We start from the raw sequence: 22,540 nt of genomic DNA on the forward strand, positions 1-22,540 counted from the left end.
CCTGCAGGCTTCTCCCTGTGGCCAAATACCGCAAGGTAGCGACCAGCCTCTGCTCCGGAGTGATGGCTTGCCTCATGCAGGTATCCTGCCTGCTGATATAGGGGGTCAGCAAAGCCAACAAACGGTCAAAAACGGGGTCCGTCATCCGGAGAAAGTTCCTGAAATCCTCAGGATTATTCTCACGGATCTCACGGAGCAAAGGCATGTGACAGAACTGGTCACGCTGAAGCAACCAATTCTTGGTCCATGAACTCCTCCTCGCCCTGTTCATGGACTGGACTTGGGCTGAAGAATAAACTACAGCACCAAGCACATACAATGCACGAGCTCGACGACGAGTACGTACAGGTAACATGGCTTCAAAACGGTCGGCTGGTCAGAACGCACTAAACAGAACGCACTGAAGAACAGCAAGGCCTGTGAAGAACGACCTGAAAATCAGGAACGAGCGGGCAATAAAACAAAGATTTCTCAATGCCAACTGACCAAACGCACTGAAAAGCAGATACAAACCTCACAAGCACAGACTGAACAACAGTTAAAACGAACTGAAAAATACGAGTCTCACAAGCGCGAATCGTCTCTCACCAAACTTCTACTAACACGAGATAAACACGAGATTAGCAGAAGGAGCCCAAAGGGTGTCGTACGGGCTATTGAACTTCCGTTTTATAGTCTCGTCGGACTTGGTGTACGTCACCGCGTACTAGGCTGTCGTATTTTTGTGTGGTCGTGTGTGTGTAAGTCCGTTCGTAAGAAAGTCTGCCGCAAGTCCGCCGAAGGTACGTCGGAAGTATGTCGGACAGGCTGTCGGACTTTTGTAGACGAAAAGTCCGACCGTGTGTACGCGGCATAAGACTATCCATTTCTGGCCTCTATTTTTTTTTTTTTAAAAAAACAGGCCTCTATTTTTTTTAATTTTTTTTTTTTTTTTTGAAAAACAGGCCTCTATTTTTTTTGTTTTGTTTTGTTTTTTTAAAAACAGGCCTCTATTTTTTTAAGATTTTTTAATTTTTATTTAAACAGGCATATAATTTATACCAAAGAAAAAAGAGAAGGCCCAGAATGGGGTCAGCAAACAAGGAAATGAAGAACATGATCAATGTTTTTTGTGTTGAAAAAGGGCATTTAGATTTGACCCAAAACATCGATCATGTTCTTCATTTCCTGCTGCATACGATCCAGCCGATTCCGCATTTGATCAATCTCCCTGTTCCAGGCCATTAATTGACCAATTAGTCGTTGGGCACTGTCTGTGGTAAAATTTTCACTCAGACCTAAAATTGAATGAAAAAAAAGATGTGTTTAGAAATATGCAGACATACATAGATTACCTTACCATAAGCTGGTGTCTATATATATAGATAGATAGATAGATAGATAGATAGATAGATAGATAGATAGATAGATAGATAGATAGATAGATAAATAGATAGATATAAATATAGATATATCTATATATATATCTATATTTATATATCTATAGAGAGAGAGAGAGAGATAGATATCTATATATATAGATATATATCTATATATATATATTATAGATAGATAGAGATATATAGATATATATCTATCTATATATATATCTATATCTATAGAGAGAGTGAGAGAGAGATCTATATCTATCTATATCTATATAGATAGATATAGATACCGTATTTATCGGCGTATAACATGCACTTTTTTCCCCTTAAAACCAGGGGAAAATCGCAGGTGCGTGTTATACGCCGATCCCCTGCGATCCCGACCTGTCACATTTTCAAAATCGCCGAACCTAGGTTCGGATAGCTCCGCTCGGGACTACGAGTGGAGCCGAAAGTGAACGACAGCCGCCGGAAAGAGCCGAGGACCGGCTCTGTGTATTTCAAATCGCGATCGGCGATTTTGAAGCCCAGAATGGCTGGGATCACTGGGGAAGGCTGCACTGGGGAAGGCTGCACTGGGGAAAGCTGCACTGGGGAAAGCTGCACTGGGGAAGTCTGCACTGGGGAAAGCTGCACTGACAAGGCTGCACTGGGGAAGTCTGCACTGGGGAAGTCTGCACTGACAAGGCTGCACTGGGGAAGTCTGCACTGGGGAAGTCTGCACTGACAAGGCTGCACTGGGGAAATCTGCACTGACAAGGCTGCACTGGGGAAGTCTGCACTGGGGAAGTCTGCACTGACAAGGCTGCACTGGGGAAGTCTGCACTGGGGAAGTCTGCACTGACAAGGCTGCACTGGGGAAGGCTGCACTGGGGAAGGCTGCACTGGGGAAGGCTGCACTGACATGGCTGCACTGACAAGGCTGCACTGACAAGGCTGCACTGAGAAGGCTGCAATGATGGGCGTTTAAATGTAAGTTTTTTTTCCCTTCAACTTCCCTCCTAAAAGTTTTTTTTTCCTTAAAATTCCCTCCTAAATTGGGGTGCGTGTTATACGCCGGTGCGTGTTATACGCCGATAAATACGGTATATCTATAGATATATATCTATAGATATATAGATCTATAGATATCTATAGATCTATATATCTATAGATATATATATATAGATATATATCGATATATATCGATATATATATATCTATATATATATATAGATAGATAGATATATCTATATCTAGAGATAGATAGATAGATACATTAATAATAGATCTAGGTCTGTATATATGTAACAAGGTTTATTAAAAGATCGTTTCAAACGATAAAAAAACTCATACAGTAAAGAAAAGCACATGGAGCAGTATACAAGGTAATAAACAGAAGATGAACACATGACAAGTACTTTACTTTTTTTCAGCACTTTATGGATCCGTCTGTACTGATCTGGCTCCCGGAGTTTGAAGTCGGACCATCTTTTCCGAATCTGATCTTTCGAGCGCCGTACCCCAAAAGAAAGATGTAATGTCTTCACCACCTTCGCCATTATTTTGACTTTTCTAAAATTAGGCCGGGCGTACGGTCCATACTTCCCATCATAGTCATTATTTTTCAGAATTGCCACCATTTCCACCATCTCTTTAAAGGACATATTGGAGGCCTTAAATCTCAGCTTCCCAGATCGTGACGTTCCGGCCTCCGGGCTTTCGTCGCTACCTGAGGTAATACACACCTGATGTGTCTCCGCCATTATTCATCCCACTACGCACCGTAGAAAGAATGGGCGGAGAATATTCGTTAAAGTAGAACGTCAGGGGCGGGCGACGCAGGCAGAGTTTCACACATGCGCAGTGTATAAAGAGAGGTATTACACATGTGTCGTACATATGTTCTGTGTGTAGAGTCAAGGGGCGGAGAATATGAGTTAAATACGAACGTCAGGGGCGGGCGACGCAGGCGGAGTTTCACACATGCGCAGTGTATAAAGAGAGGTATTGTGCATGTGTCGTACGTACGTTCTGTGCGTAGAGTCAAGGGCGGGAGTATATGCGTAAAGAAAAAGAACGTCAGGAGCGGGCCAAGCAGGCGGAGTATTACGCATGTGCAGTGTATAAAACGTTATTACGTATTGTGTTGTACGTACGTTCTGTGCGTAGATGATAGTGGACCGGGATGCTATAAAATGAAGGTAATTTTTAATTTTGAAATTTGGTCAAAACTTTGTAGCAAGCAGCCTATATGGCTTGACAGATTGATGAGGCCTATGTAGGGATAAGATGATGAGGGTTTAGCAGAAACATAAGAAACACAAGACAAAAAACATATGTTTTTTGTCTTGTGTCTTTATCTTTTACAGACATTTTGAATGCCAAATTTAAAGAGCCTGAATTTTTGTCGGCTTTCATTGACAAATACAGAGAGATGAGGAATCTGTGGGAGGTCAAACACCCTCAATATTATTTGAAACATGTAAGGAAGTCAACGCTGGAGAGACTTCTGACATTTGTCCAGACGACCATCCCGGAAGCAACGATGGAGATGTTGTTAAAGAAAATTGGGATCTTGAGGAACATGTATAAGAGGGAGCATAACAAGATCCAGACAAAAATGTGAGTTTCCTGCGAGCCACAGATGGATAAATGCCTCTAAGGGGTGAGAACCATTAATTATTTAGCAGCAAACACTAAACCACGTTTCATAGCGTGTAATATAATGCAAAAAATATATATATAATTGTGTCTGCGCTAAAAAATGGAAAAATGACGTGCAAAATTAAAGACGTGCAAAAATATTAAATAGAACCACTATATATATGCTAATAAAAAATACATGTGTAATTAGATAAAAGTGTGCGATCATTTATATGACCTCAAAGTGCATATAACTTTGTGCAAAATAGCAATATAAATCAATTGAAAGTGCACCATGCAAAAATAAAAAGCCAGGTGTTATCCGGTGTATTGCAAGTGTCCAACTCAATCAACAGGTTCAAACTCAAAAAAATGTGCTCAAACAGTGTCCATGGAATGAAAATTCCTCAGAATTCTTCTGAACGGTGCCCAAATCACAGCAAACAATATGTGCTCTCCCGTGACACCCCACATGTGTTTGCGCTCACCTCTGATCGTGTGACCCAGTAACTAAACTGTGTCAAACACGCAATGGGGCCACTTCTGGGCTCCCTCAGGATGGAATGGTATGAATACAATGCTCACAGGTGCAGCCAGAATCCACATGTATAAAAGAGAAAGGAGAACTCCATGGTGTAATAAAGCTGGGATAATTTATTTAATTAAAGAATTTCCTCCAGGAGGGTACTCACATTGATACACATGGATATCCCCCAGAGGAAGGCACGTGATCCCTGTGCCGAATACGCGTCAGGGAGGGGTAGGACGGAGGAATTGCAGCTTGTTTTTCATGCTTGTAATGTTTGGTGCACTGGAGCACCCACAGCCACACCCACAGCACCCACCGCCTGCGGCGGTCGGCAAATCTCCCCCGGCGATCGGAGGTGAGGGGGAGGCCATCCATTCGTGGCCCCCCCCTCGCGATCGCTCTCAGCCAATGGGATCATTTCCCTGCCTCTGTATTGTACACAGAGGCAGAGGAAATGATGTCATCTCTCCTCGGCTCGGTATTTTCCGTTCCGGGCCGAGGAGAGAAGACTGCAATGTAAGTGCACCAACACACTACACACAGTAGAACATGCCAGGCACACTAAACACCCCGATCCCCCCCCCCCGATCGCCCCCCGATCCCCCCCCAATTTTCTGATTACTGTATTGGTGTCAGTTTGTGACAGTTACAGTGTCAGGGCAGTGAGTGTTAGGCCCCCCTAAGAAACCGGAAGCTACGAGCATTTTATGACTTAGATTTCGCCGGATGTAAATAGCGCCATTGGGAAATTGGGAAAGCATTTTATCATACCTATCTTGGTGTGGTCAGATGCTTTGAGGGCAGAGGAGAAATCTAGGGTCTAATAGACCCCAATTTTTTCAAAAAAGAGTACCTGTCACTACCTATTGCTATCATAGGGGATATTTACATTCCCTGAGATAACAATAAAAATGATTAAAAAAAAAAAAAAAATGAAAGGAACAGTTTTAAAATAAGATAAAAAAGCAAAAAAATAATAAAGAAAAAAAAAAAAAAAAAAAAAAAAGCACCCCTGTCCCCCCTGCTCTCGCGCTAAGGCGAACGCAAGCGTCAGTCTGGCGTCAAATGTAAACAGCAATTGCACCATGCATGTGAGGTATCACCGCGACGGTCAGATCGAGGGCAGTAATTTTAGCAGTAGACCTCCTCTGTAAATCTAAAGTGGTAACCTGTAAAGGCTTTTAAAGGCTTTTAAAAATGTATTTATTTTGTTGTCACTGCACGTTTGTGCGCAATTGTAAAGCATGTCATGTTTGGTATCCATGTACTCGGCCTAAGATCATCTTTTTTATTTCATCAAACATTTGGGCAATATAGTGTGTTTTAGTGCATTAAAATGTAAAAAAGTGTGTTTTTTCCCCAAAAAATGCGTTTGAAAAATCGCTGCGCAAATACTGTGTGAAAAAAAAAAATTAAACACCCACCATTTTAATCTGTAGGGCATTTGCTTTAAAAAAATATATAATGTGTGGGGGTTCAAAGTAATTTTCTTGCAAAAAAAAATAATTTTTTCATGTAATCAAAAAGTGTCAGAAAGGGCTTTTTCTTCAAGTGGTTAGAAGAGTGGGTGATGTGTGACATAAGCTTCTAAATGTTGTGCATAAAATGCCAGGACAGTTCAAACCCCCCCAAATGACCCCATTTTGGAAAGTAGACACCCCAAGCTATTTGCTGAGAGGCATGTCGAGTCCATGGAATATTTTATATTGTGACACAAGTTGCGGGAAAGAGACAAATTATTATTTTTTTTTTTCTTTTTGCACAAAGTTGTCACTAAATGATATATTGCTCAAACATGCCATGGGAATATGTGAAATTACACCCCAAAATACATTCTGTTGCTTCTCCTGAGTACGGGGATACCACATGTGTGAGACTTTTTGGGAGCCTAGCCACGTATGGGACCCCGAAAACCAAGCACCGCCTTCAGGCTTTCTAAGGGCGTAAATTTTTGATTTCACTCTTCACTGCCTATCACAGTCTCGGAGGCCATGGAATGCCCAGGTGGCACAAACCCCCCCCAAATGACCCCATTTTGGAAAGTAGACACCCCAAGCTATTTGCTGAGAGGTATAGTGAGTATTTTGCAGACCTCACTTTTTGTCACAAAGTTTTGAAAATTAAAAAAAGAAAAAAAAAATTTTTTTTTTTGTCTTTCTTCATTTTCAAAAACAAATGAGAGCTGCAAAATACTCACCATGCCTCTCAGCAAATAGCTTGGGGTGTCTACTTTCCAAAATGGGGTCATTTGGGGGGGGGTTTGTGCCACCTGGGCATTCCATGGCCTCCGAAACTGTGATAGGCAGTGAAGAGTGAAATCAAAAATGTTCACCCTTAGAAATCCTAAAGGCGGTGATTGGTTTTCGGGGTCCCGTACGCGGCTAGGCTCCTAAAAAGTCCCACACATGTGGTATCCCCGTACTCAAGAGAAGCAGCAGAATGTATTTTGGGGTGCAATTCCACATATGCCCATGACCTGTGTGAGCAATATATCATTTAGTGACAACTTTGTGCAAAAAAAAAAAAAATAAATAAATAAATTGTCACTTTCCCGCAACTTGTGTCAAAATATAAAATATTCCATGGACTCAACATGCCTCTCAGCAAATAGCTTGGGGTGTCTACTTTCCAAAATGGGGTCATTTGGGGGGGGTTTGTGCCATCTGGGCATTTTATGGCCTTCAAAACTGTGATAGGTAGTGAGGAGTAAAATCAAAAATGTACGCCCTTAGAAATCCTGAAGGCAGTGATTGGTTTTCGGGGCCCCGTATGCGGCTAGGCTCCCAAAAAGTCCCACACATGTGGTATCCCCATACTCAGGAGAAGCAGCTAAATGTATTTTGGGGTGCAATTCCACATATGCCCATGGCCTGTGTGAGCAATATATCATTTAGTGACAACTTTTTGTAATTTTTTTTTTTTTTTTTTTCATTATTCAATCACTTGGGACAAAAAAAATGAATATTCAATGGGCTCAACATGCCTCTCAGCAATTTCCTTGGGGTGTCTACTTTCCAAAATGGGGTCATTTGTGGGGGTTTTGTACTGCCCTGTCATTTTAGCACCTCAAGAAATGACATAGGCAGTCATAAATTAAAGACTGTGTAAATTCCAGAAAATGTACCCTAGTTTGTAGGCGCTATAACTTTTGCGCAAACCAATAAATATACACTTATTGACATTTTTTTTACCAAAGACATGTGGCCAAATACATTTTGGCCTAAATGTATGACTAAAATTGAGTTTATTGGATTTTTTTTAGAACAAAAAGTAGAAAATATCATTTTTTTTCAAAATTTTCGGTCTTTTTCCGTGTATAGCGCAAAAAATAAAAACGGCAGAGGTGATCAAATACCATCAAAAGAAAGCTCTATTTGTGGGAAGAAAAGGACGCAAATTTCGTTTGGTTACAGCATTGCATGACCGCGCAATTAGCAGTTAAAGCGACGCAGTGCCAAATTGTAAAAAGTGCTCTGGTCAGGAAGGGGGTAAATCCTTCCGGGGCTGAAGTGGTTAAGAACTACAAAACTAAAACAAAAAAAAAAAAAAAAAAAAAGGTTCTTTGTGGTAACTTTACAAACCCAAAAAAAAAAAAAGGTAGATAAAGATAAAATAAGTTTTTTTTTTTTTTCAAATATAAGTTTTTATTTCAAAAAAGGAAAGTAACAATCAAAAAATAGCATTGTATTACATTCTCCAGCATGTCATCCATTATACACAGTTGAAAACATATTTTGACCATAACAGTAATCTGGTATTTGTGTTTATGAGTTCAAAATTGCTGGTTGACATCCGGTTAACCAAGTCTGTGTTTACAGATATTACGAGTCTGCGCCTACTACGTACGATGTATATTTCATTTCTGGGATGTTTTGAGATTACGGTCATGTAGTACCTCCAACTTAAAAACCAGAAATACAATAAAGGAGGCAAATAAATTCCACTGAAGAACACTACAAAGTAAAGAGACAAAGAAGAAAGTAGATAAGAAAGGGAAGAAAGAAGAGAAAGGCAGATAAGTTTTATGAAGAAGGGGGGGGGGGTTGGGTAAACAAGGGGGGGGGGGGTATTCGACCCAGGTGAACCGTCTGTTTTTAAATTGTTTTGTTCTATGTTGCCAGAAGGGCTATTCCCTCATCTGAAAGTATGAACATATTCCACAGTCTCCATGTCTGTGAATGTTGATCTTGTTTGTTTTGCGCCGTTTGAACCAGGTCCTCCAATCTCCTGATCTCTTCCACTCTGCGCAGCCACAGCCCTACAGACGGCGGAAGCATCTGTTTCCACAGGAGAGGAATACATGCTTTAGCTGCGTTCAGCAAATGCCGTACTATCGATCTTTTATAGGCTCGAGGCGAGATCGTAGTTGCGTGACGTAGAATTAGCGCCAGATCATCACTTATTGTGTAATCCATGAATTTTTGCGTTATCATACGGAATGTCGTCCAAAAATGATGCAGGAGTGGGCAAGACCAGAAGATGTGGAGGAGCGTCCCCTTACTCGCTTGACACCTCCAACATTTATCAGATGTATCCGGAAAGTATTCATGAAGTCTGCTTGGCGTGTAGTACCATCTAGTCAGTATCTTATAATTAAGTTCCTGTATTTTGGTGCATATAGATGATTTTAAGGAAAATGTGATAATCATTTGTATTTGGGCACTAGTAAATGTGCTTTGTAAGTCGTTTTCCCATGCACGTATAAACGTCAAAGCAGGTTGTTCCGAAGGGGAGTTAATCAAAGCATATGTTTTGGACAGGACTTGAGGCAAATTTCCCTCGTCCTTACAATAGCTTTCAAAAGTCATTAGGTCACGATTGAACTGTGATGGGTTGGGGATCGTACAGAGAAAGTGATGTAGACGTATTGCAGGCCAGAATGGGAGTCGAAAATGGCCACTCTCTAGAGTTAGAGATTGTATGGACGGCCATTTGTTGTTTATCAAAAAATGAGAGACACGATCTCTACCTGTCACTCGAATTGACTCAAATCCTAAACGTTCCAGGCCTGGAGGAAAACCTGGGTTACCCAGAATTGGGTATAGAGGTGAGCTATCTGTGGATAAGGAGTTTGCCCGTATCACGGCATATCCTTCCCTAATTGACGTGCCAATTAGAGGATGCGATTTCAATGTCTCAGGTAGTTTGTCAAAGCACCAGACCGCTCCCTGCAACGAGGCCTCGGACTGTGCCTGTTCTAGTTGTATCCACAACTTGTTGTTGCCGTGCCTACACCAATCTATTATTCTGCCCAAATGTACTGCCCTATAGTAGTTTTTTAAATCTGGAAGGGCTAGTCCTCCACAGTGTTTGGGAAGGGTAAGATAACTTCTACGTAGTCGAGGTTTTGATTTCCCCCATATAAATTGTATGAAAATGGAGTGTATTTGCTTAAAATATTGAAGCGGGATTTTAATTGGCAGGGTTTGGAACAAATATAAAAATTTCGGGAGTATGGTCATTTTAATTAGATTGCATCTACCAAACCATGAGTGTAACCCCTTGTTCCACTCGTCTAACAGCATTCTAGATTTAATTAGCAGAGGGGGGAAGTTAAGGTCAAAGGTGTGCCTTAGGTCCCTGGGAATCAAGGTCCCCAAATATTTGAGGGATGTATCTGACCATCTGAACTTAAATTGTGATTTTAAGGAGCTCAGTCTGTTTGGCTGTATATCAATTCCCATGGCTTCTGACTTATCAAAATTGATTTTAAGATTGGAAAGAGTGCCATATTTTCCAAATTCCTTCAACAGGTTCGGAAGTGACACTGTAGGGTTAGTTAGGGTGAACATAAGGTCGTCTGCATAAGCCGAGATTTTATATTGAGTGTCCCCTACTGTTATACCTGATATATCAGAATTCAGTCTTATAGTGCAAAGAAAGGGTTCTAACGTTAGGGCAAAAAGGAGGGGCGAGAGCGGGCATCCCTGTCTGGTACCGTTTGTTATTGGGAACGAATCTGAGAGAAGTCCGTTCGCTTTGATCTGCGCTGTGGGTGTAGAGTATACGCTAGATATCCAATGTATCATTTTGTGTCCCAGGCCAATATGCTTGAGGACTGCCAGCATGAATACCCAATTAACACGGTCAAACGCCTTCTCAGCGTCCGTGCTGAGAAAGACGGATGGGATATGTTGTTTGTTCACCTCATGAATGAGGTTGAGTACCTTGATGGTATTATCCCTTGCCTCTCGGGCAGGGATAAATCCCACTTGGTCCAAATGAACTAAATTTGGCATAAATTGTGTCAGTCTGTTGGCTAGGATTTTGGTGAATAGTTTAAGGTCTACATTCAGGAGCGATATGGGCCTATAGCTGCCACATGCTGCTGGGTCCTTGTCTTCTTTGAGTATGAGAGATACATGTGCTCGTAAGGTATCTCTCGGTAATGGATCCCCCTTACCTAGTCCATTGAACATCTTCACCATATGGGGGCCCAATATTGTCAGAAGTGTTTGGTAGTATTGTATTGTCATCCCATCTGGACCCGGAGCTTTACCCGGTTTCATCCCCCCTACCGCTCTCTGCAATTCCTCTATTGTGATGGGGTCTTCCAGTCCTAACTTGTCCTCTAAGGATAATCTGGGCATTTGAGATGTTGTAAGGTAGTCATTGACTGTGTCATCAGATAGTGGTTTAACAGGGAGGTTATATAGAGAAGTGTAATATTTCTTGAATGTATCCGCAATTTGAGTTGGTGTGGTCTGTTTTTGCCCTTGTACGTCAATAATTTGAGGGATGTACGTATTAAGACGATGTTTTCTGACTGATTGTGCTAGAAGTTTCCCGCATTTGTTCCCCGACTCATAAGATATTTTCCTGCATATTTGCAGGGCAGCTTTAGCTCTATATTGTAATAGATCAACAATTTGTTTCCTGAGGGATGTTAGCTCTGCTTCTAAAGAGACGGTCGGCGTTTGTTTGTGTTTGGCTTCTACGTCATGTATTTTGTCAAGAAGAGTCAGAAGTAGTTGTTCCCTTTCTTTCTTAATACGTGCACCGTGCTTTATAAATATGCCTCTTATTACCGTCTTATGGGCTTCCCATACTATGCCCGGATTACAATCTCCTGTGTCATTTAGTCGGAAGTAATGTGTCAGTTCAGTCTGTACGTCTGCTAGGACCTCTGGCGTTTGCAATAGACTTTCGTTCAATCTCCAGAATTTGGGTCTGGTCGTCAAGGACGGTGACAAACAGTAGCACATGGTGACAGGCGCATGGTCCGACCATGTGATGTTGCCTAAGATAAAATAAGTTTGACAACAGTCATTAAATAAAAATCTGGATAAAATCTAAAATAAAAGATGACTCCCCCAAAAAAAAAAAAAAACAAGTGTAAAAATTATTATTAGTATGGAGACATTGTATTTAAAAATAATACTATATCATTCATGAGCTCAAAGAGAAAAAGAATCCAGAAATCAGTTTGGGAGAACTCTGTGTGAATAGGAACAGCAAAACATCTTCGTTCTTATAGCATTATTAAAGAAGACATTAATGCGCTGCATTCAAGGATCACAGAATTTGCAGCGTGAGGAATGTGCTACCTACAATACGAACACTAGTTTTACTAGACCGAGTGCTTCCGATTAGTTTTTGCTTATGAGCATGCGTAGTTTTTTTGTCCGTCGGACTAGCATACAGACGAGCAGATTTTTGGGTCCGGCGTAGTTACGACGTAAAGATTTGAAGCATGTTTCAAATCTAAAGTCCGTCCGTCAGATTTGCGGCTGGAAAAGTCCGCTAAAAGTCCGGGGAAGCCCACACACGATCGGATTGTCAGCCGTATTTTGTCCGTCGGCGTCCGTCGGACTTTTGTAGATGAAAAGTCCGACCGTGTGTACGTGGCATAAGATTGCCCTGTATTTGGCTCCATCCATCTTCCCATCAACTCTGACCAGCTTCCCTGTCCCTGCTGAAGAAAAGCATCCCCACAACATGATGCTACCACAACCATGTTTCACGGTGGAAATGGTGTGTTCAGGGTGATGTGCAGTGTTGGTTTTTCACCACACATTGGGTGTCATTTACTATAACTCCAGGAAGTACTGGGCACTATGGCAAATAATAGCGCCCATTTTTGCCAAATGGAAACAAAACCGGCGAATTTGCGATATAAGCAGGGAAAACCGTTTGTAAATTCTAAATTGCCGCTAATTAGCACTTCCGCGTATATACAAATGCCAATTCTTATCAAGTTGTTATGTAGCACTGTACTGTAGCCATGATCCATGTATGTGAAAGAAACATTTTTATCAGAGATGTGCTGTAGTTCCCGTGCATCTATTGATTTATATTGCAATTAGTATTCCTTGTTTTTTTTTCCTTCTTTTGCTAAGAAATGCAGTTCTGAATGATTATTACATAGTAATGTCTGCTATTCTGTAAAGTTACATGTATTAATCATTTAGGTTACCTATTTGTTGTATGTTGTTTTTTTCATGTTTTTGATTTATTATTTATTAATTTAGTTGACTATAAAGCAGTAATTATTTATGTTCATTCTTTAATAATACTACACTGTTATGCAGGTCTTGTACTTAGCACAATGGCTTAGTGGTCTGCTTGGATATCTCCACACTCACTCATGGTATGAGTTCAAACAACAGCCAACCTACCATCCACCAGCTGTGTTTATTTTTTCAGTGCACAAGTGAATTAAAATAAACAAACAAAGAAATGTAAACTGCCCTTTAGCTAGTGTGTGGTGTTTGGAATGTCACATCATAATATAATTGAATACTTATATACCATTGCATGCATTTAAAGAGTTAATACAATAAAATCATTCACATTAAAGTGCATTGGCTATTTGGCAATCACCTATTTTCAGTATATATATATATATGTATATTTGTGTTGCTTTGGCTAACTGGCATTCTCCTTTTACCACCAATGCAATCTTTTAGGATTTTAACCCATGAGTCTTTCAATACCTGAATGTTTGAAGGTAGAGGTGCTAACTGCTAGCCTACTGGGCTGAGCACAATTATCCATCCAAAATACTTTTACTAGTGTTTGATGTGTTATATACTATACAATAAAGTTTATCAAATGTAAACTGCTTATTAGCTAGTGTGTGGTGTTTGGAGATTCACACCATAATATTAGTGAATACTTACATACCACTGCAAGCATTTGAAGAGTTAATACAATAATATCAACCACATTAAAGTATATCGGCTACTTGGCATTCACTGTATGCTGCTTTGGCTAACAGTAATTCTCCTTTTCTCCACCAATAGTAATCTTTTAGGATTCTTCTGTGGGATTTGAACCCATGAGTCTTTCAATACCTGAATTTTTGAAGGTAGAGGTGCTAACTGCTAGCCTATTGGGCTGAGCACGATTATATATACAAAATACTTTTACTAGTGTTTGATGGTTTATATACCATACAATAAAGTTTATCAAATGTAAACTGCTTGTTAGCTAGTGTATGGTGTTTTGGAGATTCACACCATAATATTAGTGAAGACTTATTTATTTTTATTTAAGGTACTTCTATAGTGCCGTCAATTTATGCAGTGCTTTACATATACATTATACACTCACATGGGCCCCTACCCTCAAGGAGCTTACAATCTAAGGTCCCTAACTCACATTCATATACTAGGGCCAATTTAGACAGAAACCAATTAACCTACCAGCATGTCTTTGGAGTGTGGGAGGAAACCCATGCAGGCACAGGGAGAACATGCAAACTCCAGGCAGGTAGTCTTGTGGTGTGGTTGGGAATACGAACCAGCGACCCTTTTTACTGCTAGGTAGGGATGAGCCGAACACCCCCCTGTTCGGTTCGCACCAGAACATGTGAACAGGAAAAAAGTTTGTTCGAGCACGCGAACACCGTTAAAGTCTATGGGGGTCATTTACTATAGCGCCAGGAAGTACTGGGCACTATGGCAAATAATAGCTCCCATTTTAGCCAAATAAAATTTCAACAGGCGAATGTGCGAATGAAAAATTAGCGCTATTAGTGAGAAACACATGTTAGTAAATTCTAAGCTGGCGCTAATTAGCGCTTCCGCGTATATGCAAATGCCAATTCCTACCAAGTTGTTATATAGTACTGCACTGTAACCATGATCCATGTATGTGAAAGAAACATTTTTATGTGAGATGTGCTCTACCTCGTGTGCATCTATTGATGTATGTTGCAATTAGTATTCCTAGTTTTTTCCTTCTTTTGCTAACTAATGCAGTTATGAATGATTATTACATAGTAATGTCTGCTATTCTGTAAAGTTACATGTATTAAACATTTAGGTTACCTATTTGTTGTATGTTGTTTTTTATTTTTTAATTTAGGTGACTATAAAGCGGTAATTATTTATATTCATTCTTTAATCATACTACACTATTATGCAGGTCTCATACTTAGCACAATGGCTTAGTAGTCTGCTCAGATGTCTCCACAGCACTCACGGTACAAGTTCAAATACCAGCCAACCTACCATCCCCCAGCTGTGTTTATTTTTTCAGTGCACAAGCGAATTAAAATAAACAAACAAAAAAAATTAATCTGCCCATTAGTTAGTGTGTGGTGTTTGGAATTTCACACCATAATAGTATTGAATACTTACATATCATTGCATGCATTTGAAGAGTTAATATAATAGAATCAGCCAAATTTAAAGTGCATTGGCTAATTGGCATTCACCTATTTTCAGCATATGCTGCTTTGGCTAATTGGCTAATAGTTATTTGCTTTTCACCAATTCAATCTTTTAGTATTTCTCTGTGGGATTTGAACCCATGAGTTCTTCAAGGTAGAAGTGCTGACCACTAACCTATTGGGTGTAGCACAGTCATACATAGAAAATACATAGAAAATACATTCACTAGTGTTTGATGTTTCTTCTCCCTGAGCTGTCTCTCCTGCTGCCACCATCTTCTCCCGCTGATGTGTTCTTCAGCGCAGCCGGTTACCCACTAATAAAAAAAAAGCCGCTCTTCTTGTGGCGGTCTTCTGTGGCCATCCGATAATGTCACCCGGAGAGTCCGCTCCATGGCTATGTAAGAGACGCCACACAGCGGGTGACAACACAGCAGAGGAAGACCACCATGGAAGAAGAGCAGCTTTTTTTTTTATTAGCGGGTAACCAGCGGTGTGGAAGAACACAGCAGATGGAGAAGATGGCGGCGGCAGGAGAGACGCCTATGGGAGAATACAGCTCGGGGAGAAGATGGAGGAGGGAGAGACAGCGTCTGGAGAAGGTGGCTCAGAGAAGAAGACAGCTCGGAGCTATTTTACAATAAAGGACTTGTCAAAAAACGGCTATTGATTTTTTTACATTTCACTGCTTTTTTTGGTGAATGGGTAGGGGTAAAATGTACCCCATACCTATTCACATAGGGGGCAGGATCTGGGAGCCCCCTTGTTAAAGGGGGCTTCCAGATTCTGATAAACCCCCTGCCTGCAGACCGACAACCACCGACCAGGGTTGTCGGGAATAGGCCCTTGTCCCCATAAACATGGGGAAAAGGTGCTTTGGGGCATGTGGCCTGGTAAGGTTCAGAAGGGGAGGGTGCTCACTCGTCCCCCCCTATCCTCACCTCCAGGCTGCATGCTCAGATAAGGGTCTGGTATGGATTTTGGGGGGCCCCACATCAAATTTATTTTACATTTTGGTGTGGGGTTCCCCTTAAAGTTCATACCGAAGGGCCTGGTATGTACTGGGGGGACCCTACGACATTTTTTTCCTTGAATTTTGGAATTCCATACCATAATATTATTGTATAAGTACATACCATTGCATGCATTTGAAGAGTTAAAATATGGAATAAAGCAAGCTGATGTGCTTTGGCTAATTATGCTTCTGAGTACAATGCACACTTCCAGGAGGTGATGCTGTCAGTGGGATTTGAATTCATGGCTTGAACTTTTGGGGGTAGCAGGGTATACCACTATGCTACAGAGCTGAGCACTTACCTACAGAGAAAATACATTTACTAATGTTTGATTCTATACAATAATGTTTTGCATTTCAGTCATTAATATTATAGTAACAACCATGCTCATGCCGATGTGGCATTGGCTAATAGGCATTCGCCTCTTTTCAGCATATGCTGCTGAGTACAATGCAAGCTTTCAGTAGGTGATACCATCTGTGTGATTTTCAGCCATTTGAGCACATACGTTTACTAGTGTTTGATGGTGGGACTACTTTATATTCTAGGTATAAAATAGTACTCAGCACAGTGACTTAGGCACCTTTCACACTTGTGCAACCTGAAAGTTGCAAGATTTTAATGCGACTTTAAGCAATGCCTGTGTAATCTTGAGGTCTATGGACGCATGAGTCGCAGGGAAAGACACGCAACTTTCCCACGATTTTGCATCAGCAATTTTGCCGCAATTCCAGGGAATGCCTGTGTAAACTTGAGGTCTATGGACCTCAACTCGCATCAAAGTCAGACCAAAGTAGTACAGGGACTACGTTGAAGTCAGTGTTACTTGAAGTCGCACAGATATGAATGGTACACATTGAAAATCATGGGGTATGACTTGTCATGTGACTCTGATGTCCAAAGTTGCACAAGTGTGACTCAGCCCGACTTTGTCAGCGATTTCAGAGACATCAGTGCACTTTCCTGCACAGATGTCTAGTGAAATCACATAGGTCCCAACTGTTCTCCTTTAAGAAGGTGTCCTATGCCTACCTACTTTTGCTAATAGGTGTCCCTTATACCCATCTCAAAAAGTTGGAAGGTAAGAAATCGCTCCCTGAAGTCGCCCAAAGTAGTGCAGGAACTACTTTTGGGAATCGTTGTGGCGTCGCACCAATTCAGACAGTTCCATTGCCATCAATAGGCGCCGATTTGGCCTACAATTTGAAGTGTCAATTCAGACCTATGTGAACATGGGTGAAGTTGCATAGATATTAGAGCTGCATGGTTCTGGCCAAAATGAGAATCACAATTTTTTTGCTTAGAATAAAAAGATCACAATTCTCGCGACGTAAAATCTTTCACATTATCCCACAAAAAATTGGGCTAACTTTTCTTTTTTTTTTTTTTAATTCATTAAAGTAATTTTTTCCAAAAAAAATTGCATTTGAAAGGCGCAAATACAGTGTGACATAAAATATTGTAACAACCACCATTTTATTCTCTAGGGTCTCTACTAAAAAAAAATATATATATATAATGTTGGGGGGTTTTAAGTAATTTTCTAGCAAAAAAAAAAAAAAAAAGATTTTAACCTGAAACCAACAAATGTCAAAAAAATGTTTAGTGTTTAAGTGGTTAAACTTTCCTCACTTACATAGAAGTCTATTTCATTGACAAATTGTTACAAGGTTTCTAGTTAAGTTCACTGATAAAGAATGTTCTAATTCTTGGCAGACTTCCCGGTTTTTCTATTCCTTTCTTTTGATGGCTGTGGCTTCAGAAGAGCAGAGAGAGTTCTTTGCATAGCAAGAATCGTGAAACGCTTTTTTCAAGATCATAAAGGGGAAAAAAATCACGATGACGATTAATTGTGCAGCTCTAATAAATATGAATGGAAATCAAGGGGGACAACCTTTCATGTGACTCTGAGGTCCAAAGCTACATGAAAAGTCACCCAAGTGTGAAAGGAACCTAATGCGATTAATTGATAAGACCTTTGAATAAGGCCCCATTTGCACTTGTGCGACCTTAAAATTGCTTTGTCATGACTTGAAGCAATGTCTGTGTAATCTTGTGGTGTATGAACCTCAATTTGCATCAAAGTCAAACCAAGGTAGTGCAGGGACGAATTTGCTACACTTTCAGGATGCACAAGTGACAATAGGGCCAAATTCAAAGGTGTTATCCTTGAATCTCATTCACACTGCTGCGACCTGAAAGTCACACTATTTTGCTGCCACTTTGCCGCTGCAACTTGGCCCCAACTTCTGGGAATGCCGGTGTAATATTGTACCCGATATACCTCAAGTCACACCAAAGTAGTACAGGGACTACTTTGAAGTTGGTGCGACTTAAAGTAGCACAGATATGAATGGTTATCATTGAGAATAATGGGGTACAACTTGTCATGCAACTCAGAGGTCCAAATTTGCTGGAAAATTCACCCAGCTGTGAAACAAGTCATATATATTTTAATAAAAGGAGCTCGTTTATACTTGCATAGTCCTTACTGATTTACATCAGCAGAACAAATGCAGGAAGTGATGTGTACACATGGGACGGAAGCAAATGTGTGGTGATGTCAAACAAATCAATTAACCCCACCCACACCAAATCTAACTATGACATCCACCCCCCGCATTGATTAAGTACAAGTACATATCCTACACTTACCCGGCCAATGAGCAGCACCTCCTCTTTGCTAAAGAGACCTCGCCATGTCCACCTAGTTGGAGATCCTGACCAGCACAGGAACTTCCGGGTGCATACAACGACTAATTTCCAGGTCAGAAGGTGAAACCACGCTTTTGATTGCAGCTGCGAATATTTGATCTCAACCATGATTAGTATTTTTTATTTTCAGATATGCAAATCTGTATTTCTACATATATTTGAAGGTAAATTTACGGGAGTTTGATAAGAAATGGTGTCCCTGGGTTAGCAGCAGGTGAATTACAAAGACAAAAGGCCCAGTTTGAGCCCTGGTTCACACTGACAGCGGGAGGAGATCGTTCAGCTGAACTCCCACAATTTCATTCCTGCATGTCAGTCCCGACTGTGGGGGGCAACATCAGAGACATCGGTGCAGGTTTCTGCACCAATATCAATACAAATCGCACCAATTAGAACAGTGCAATTGCCACAGATTTGACATGTGAAATCACCCCAATGTGAACCAGAGCTGACACATTCAAACACTGCCTATCCACCAGCTGAATTCATTACCTGCAATGCTCCACAGCTGTTATATATAAAGATTCCACCTATATCATTAACTTGCAGTTGTGCAGAAGCTTGGGGTTTACATTGGAGCGATTGGTCATGCGATTTGAGAGATCAAATCACATGACTATTGGCAATGGCACTGTTCAAATCAATGCAACATTTTTTTTGTGGCACCGCACCAATTTGCTAAAGTAGTTCCTGCACTACTTTTGCCGATTTCAGGTGCGACTTCAATAGACATTTGTGTATGAAGGCACCTGCAACCACACTGACCTTGCTACTTTGAAATCGTGCTACTTCAAGTGAAGTAGCGCAATTTCAAAGTAGCATCAATGTGAACCAGGGCAAAGAGATTCATTTTTTGGTGCACAAATACATATTGAAATAAAATAAAAGAGATATTGCACTTTCCCAAAACCACCACCCACAAAAACTAAAGAAAGAAAAATAGAAGAAAAAAAAAAAAAAAAAAACAACAAAAGCTCAATAATGTACTTTTATTTTACCAGCAGAAAAAAAAATAAATTTACATTCATTTACTAGCTTCAAAAAAATTTGGACAGGATATATGGTGCTACATTTAGCAATGGAATTTTAAGGGCCCTGCTCATAGGAGCTTACAATCTAAAATTAGACAAAACCTTAGAGTGGACACAGCTTTAATTTCAGTGTATAGCGGGCAACACATCACATTATTATCTGCAAGATTATAGAAACATACTTAACAGTCATTCTTACAAAGCATTCCCACATATTACAAAAGACTTCAAAACACCCACCACCAGCCCACAATCCACACATACATAGGTGACCATGTTCTGCTGGAAGCTGCATTTCGGTGTACACGATTAAACAACAAGATCAAAAAGAGTAAGTCAGCAGATGCTTCCAAACGATGTTTGCATGATCAGACAGGAACAATACACGCACAACATTGACAGCATAGCCACATAAACCCACTTTTGATTGAAAAAATGCACAAGCATTTAATCAAATCTCCCAATTTCACTCCTTCTCCCACCACAAATCACAGCAAAAAACCTGACCTTCTCAGGCCAAACAAACCCCCCTACTGCAGGCCTTTATATAAGAGAGGTTGTATTGTTAGCACACTGACACACCCAATAGAAGTACACGCCCACCAGTATCTTTCAATCTGTCTCTTCATGTATGTCTAAAGTGATTGCACCTGATTAGCAGGAACACATAATACTATTTGCAACTTTGTTAGCCCTTGGCTATGTGCATCAAATCTCCAACTACAGGCCAAAGATCAAAGTCCATTTGCATCCACATAAACAAAGCAACAGTTTTCTAAGCATATGTACCCGTGCAGTGTAAACCCTAAAATTTGAAATGTCCAAGTCCCTGGGCATGATTAGTGCTAATAAACATTAACATCAGTCCCTGGCTGCAATGAGCTTCCAATATAAAGTCCAAAATTAACTTTCTTACATTAGAACCTATTTCGACAGGAGACAAATAATATGCCAGCATGTCTTTGGATTGTGGTGAGAAACCCACACAGGGAGAACATATAAACTTCAACACAAGCATTAGCATGTTGGGGAATTGAACCAACATCCCAGGTGCTGCTAGACAGAACTGCTACCCACTTAGCCACCAGGCAGCCCCACACATGTTTTCTGCATCTCTGTGGTGTGAACCAGTCCTAAGTCCATAGCCATGCTCAGTGTCACAAGCAATATACAATATATTGGCCTAAGTATTGGGACGCCTGCCTTTAAATGCACATGAACTGTAATGGCATCCCAGTATTAGTATTGGGTTCAAAACTCATTTGGCGCACCCTTTGCAGCTATAACAGCTTCAACTGTTCTTGTCCACAAGGTTTAGGAGTGTGTCTATGGGAATGTTTGACCATTCTTCCAAGTGCATTTGTGAGCCATGCTCAGTGTCACAAGCAATATACAATATATTGGCCTAAGTATTGGGACGCCTGCCTTTAAATGCACATGAACTGTAATGGCATCCCAGTATTAGTATTGGGTTCAAAACTCATTTGGCTCACCCTTTGCAGCTATAACAGCTTCAACTGTTCTTGTCCACAAGGTTTAGGAGTGTGTCTATGGGAATGTTTGACCATTCTTCCAAGTGCATTTGTGAGCTCAGGCACTGATGTTGGACGAGAAGGCCTGACCTACAGTCTCCTCTCTAATTCATCCCCAAGGTGTTCTATTGTGTTGAGGTCAGGACTCTGTGCAGGCCAGTCAAGTTCCTCCACTCCAAAATCACTCATCCATGTCTTTATGGACCTTGCTTTGTACACTGGTCCAAATGATTTGGTGGAGGGGGATTATGGTGCGGGGTTGTTTTTCAGGGGTTGGGCTTGGCCTCTTAGTTCCAGTGAAGGGAACTCTTAAGGTGTCAGCATACCAAGACATTTTGGACAATTTAATGCTCCCAACTTTGTGGGAACAGTTTGGGGATGGTCCCTTCCTGTTCCAACATGACTGCACACCAGTGTACAAAGCAAGGTCCATAAAGACATGGATGAGCAAGTTTGGGGTGGAGAAACTTGACTGACCTGCACAGAGTCCTGGCCTCAACCCGATAGAACACCCTTTGGCTGAATTAGAGTAGAGACTGCGAGCCAGGCCTTCTCATCCAACATCAGTGCCTGGCCTCACAAATGCACTTCTGGAAGAATGATCAAACATTCCAATAGACACACTAAACCTTGTGGACAGCCTTCCCAGAAGCTGTTCTAGCTGCAAAGGGTGGGACAAATCAAATTTTAACCCTACGGACGAAAACTGAGCTGCCATTAAAGTTCATGTGTGTGTAAAGGCAGGCGTCCCAATACTTTTGGCTAAATAGTGCATCTGGAAAAGACTTACAATGGTGGTGGAACCCTCCTACACATAACTACTACATTTAGACATAGTTATAGGACCTGGGAGATGAGACAACTTCTCTACATGAAGTAACATGGTTGGGATTTGAACCCAGACCCTCAGAGATACTAAGCAAAAGTTCTAACCTCTAAGCATGTGAGAGCCTCCTACACATAAATACACATAAAAACACATAAATACTGCATTTCTATGGACATACAGGTGATGGAATTACATTACTCAAGAGTTATTCTTCTTGATTTATTCTGTGATATTTGGTGTTTTTTTTGTGTGTGAGAGTAGAATATTACCCTCAAATT

This window comes from Aquarana catesbeiana, linkage group LG12 (genome assembly GCF_042186555.1).
Source record: "Aquarana catesbeiana isolate 2022-GZ linkage group LG12, ASM4218655v1, whole genome shotgun sequence".
Lineage (NCBI taxonomy): Eukaryota > Metazoa > Chordata > Amphibia > Anura > Ranidae > Aquarana > Aquarana catesbeiana.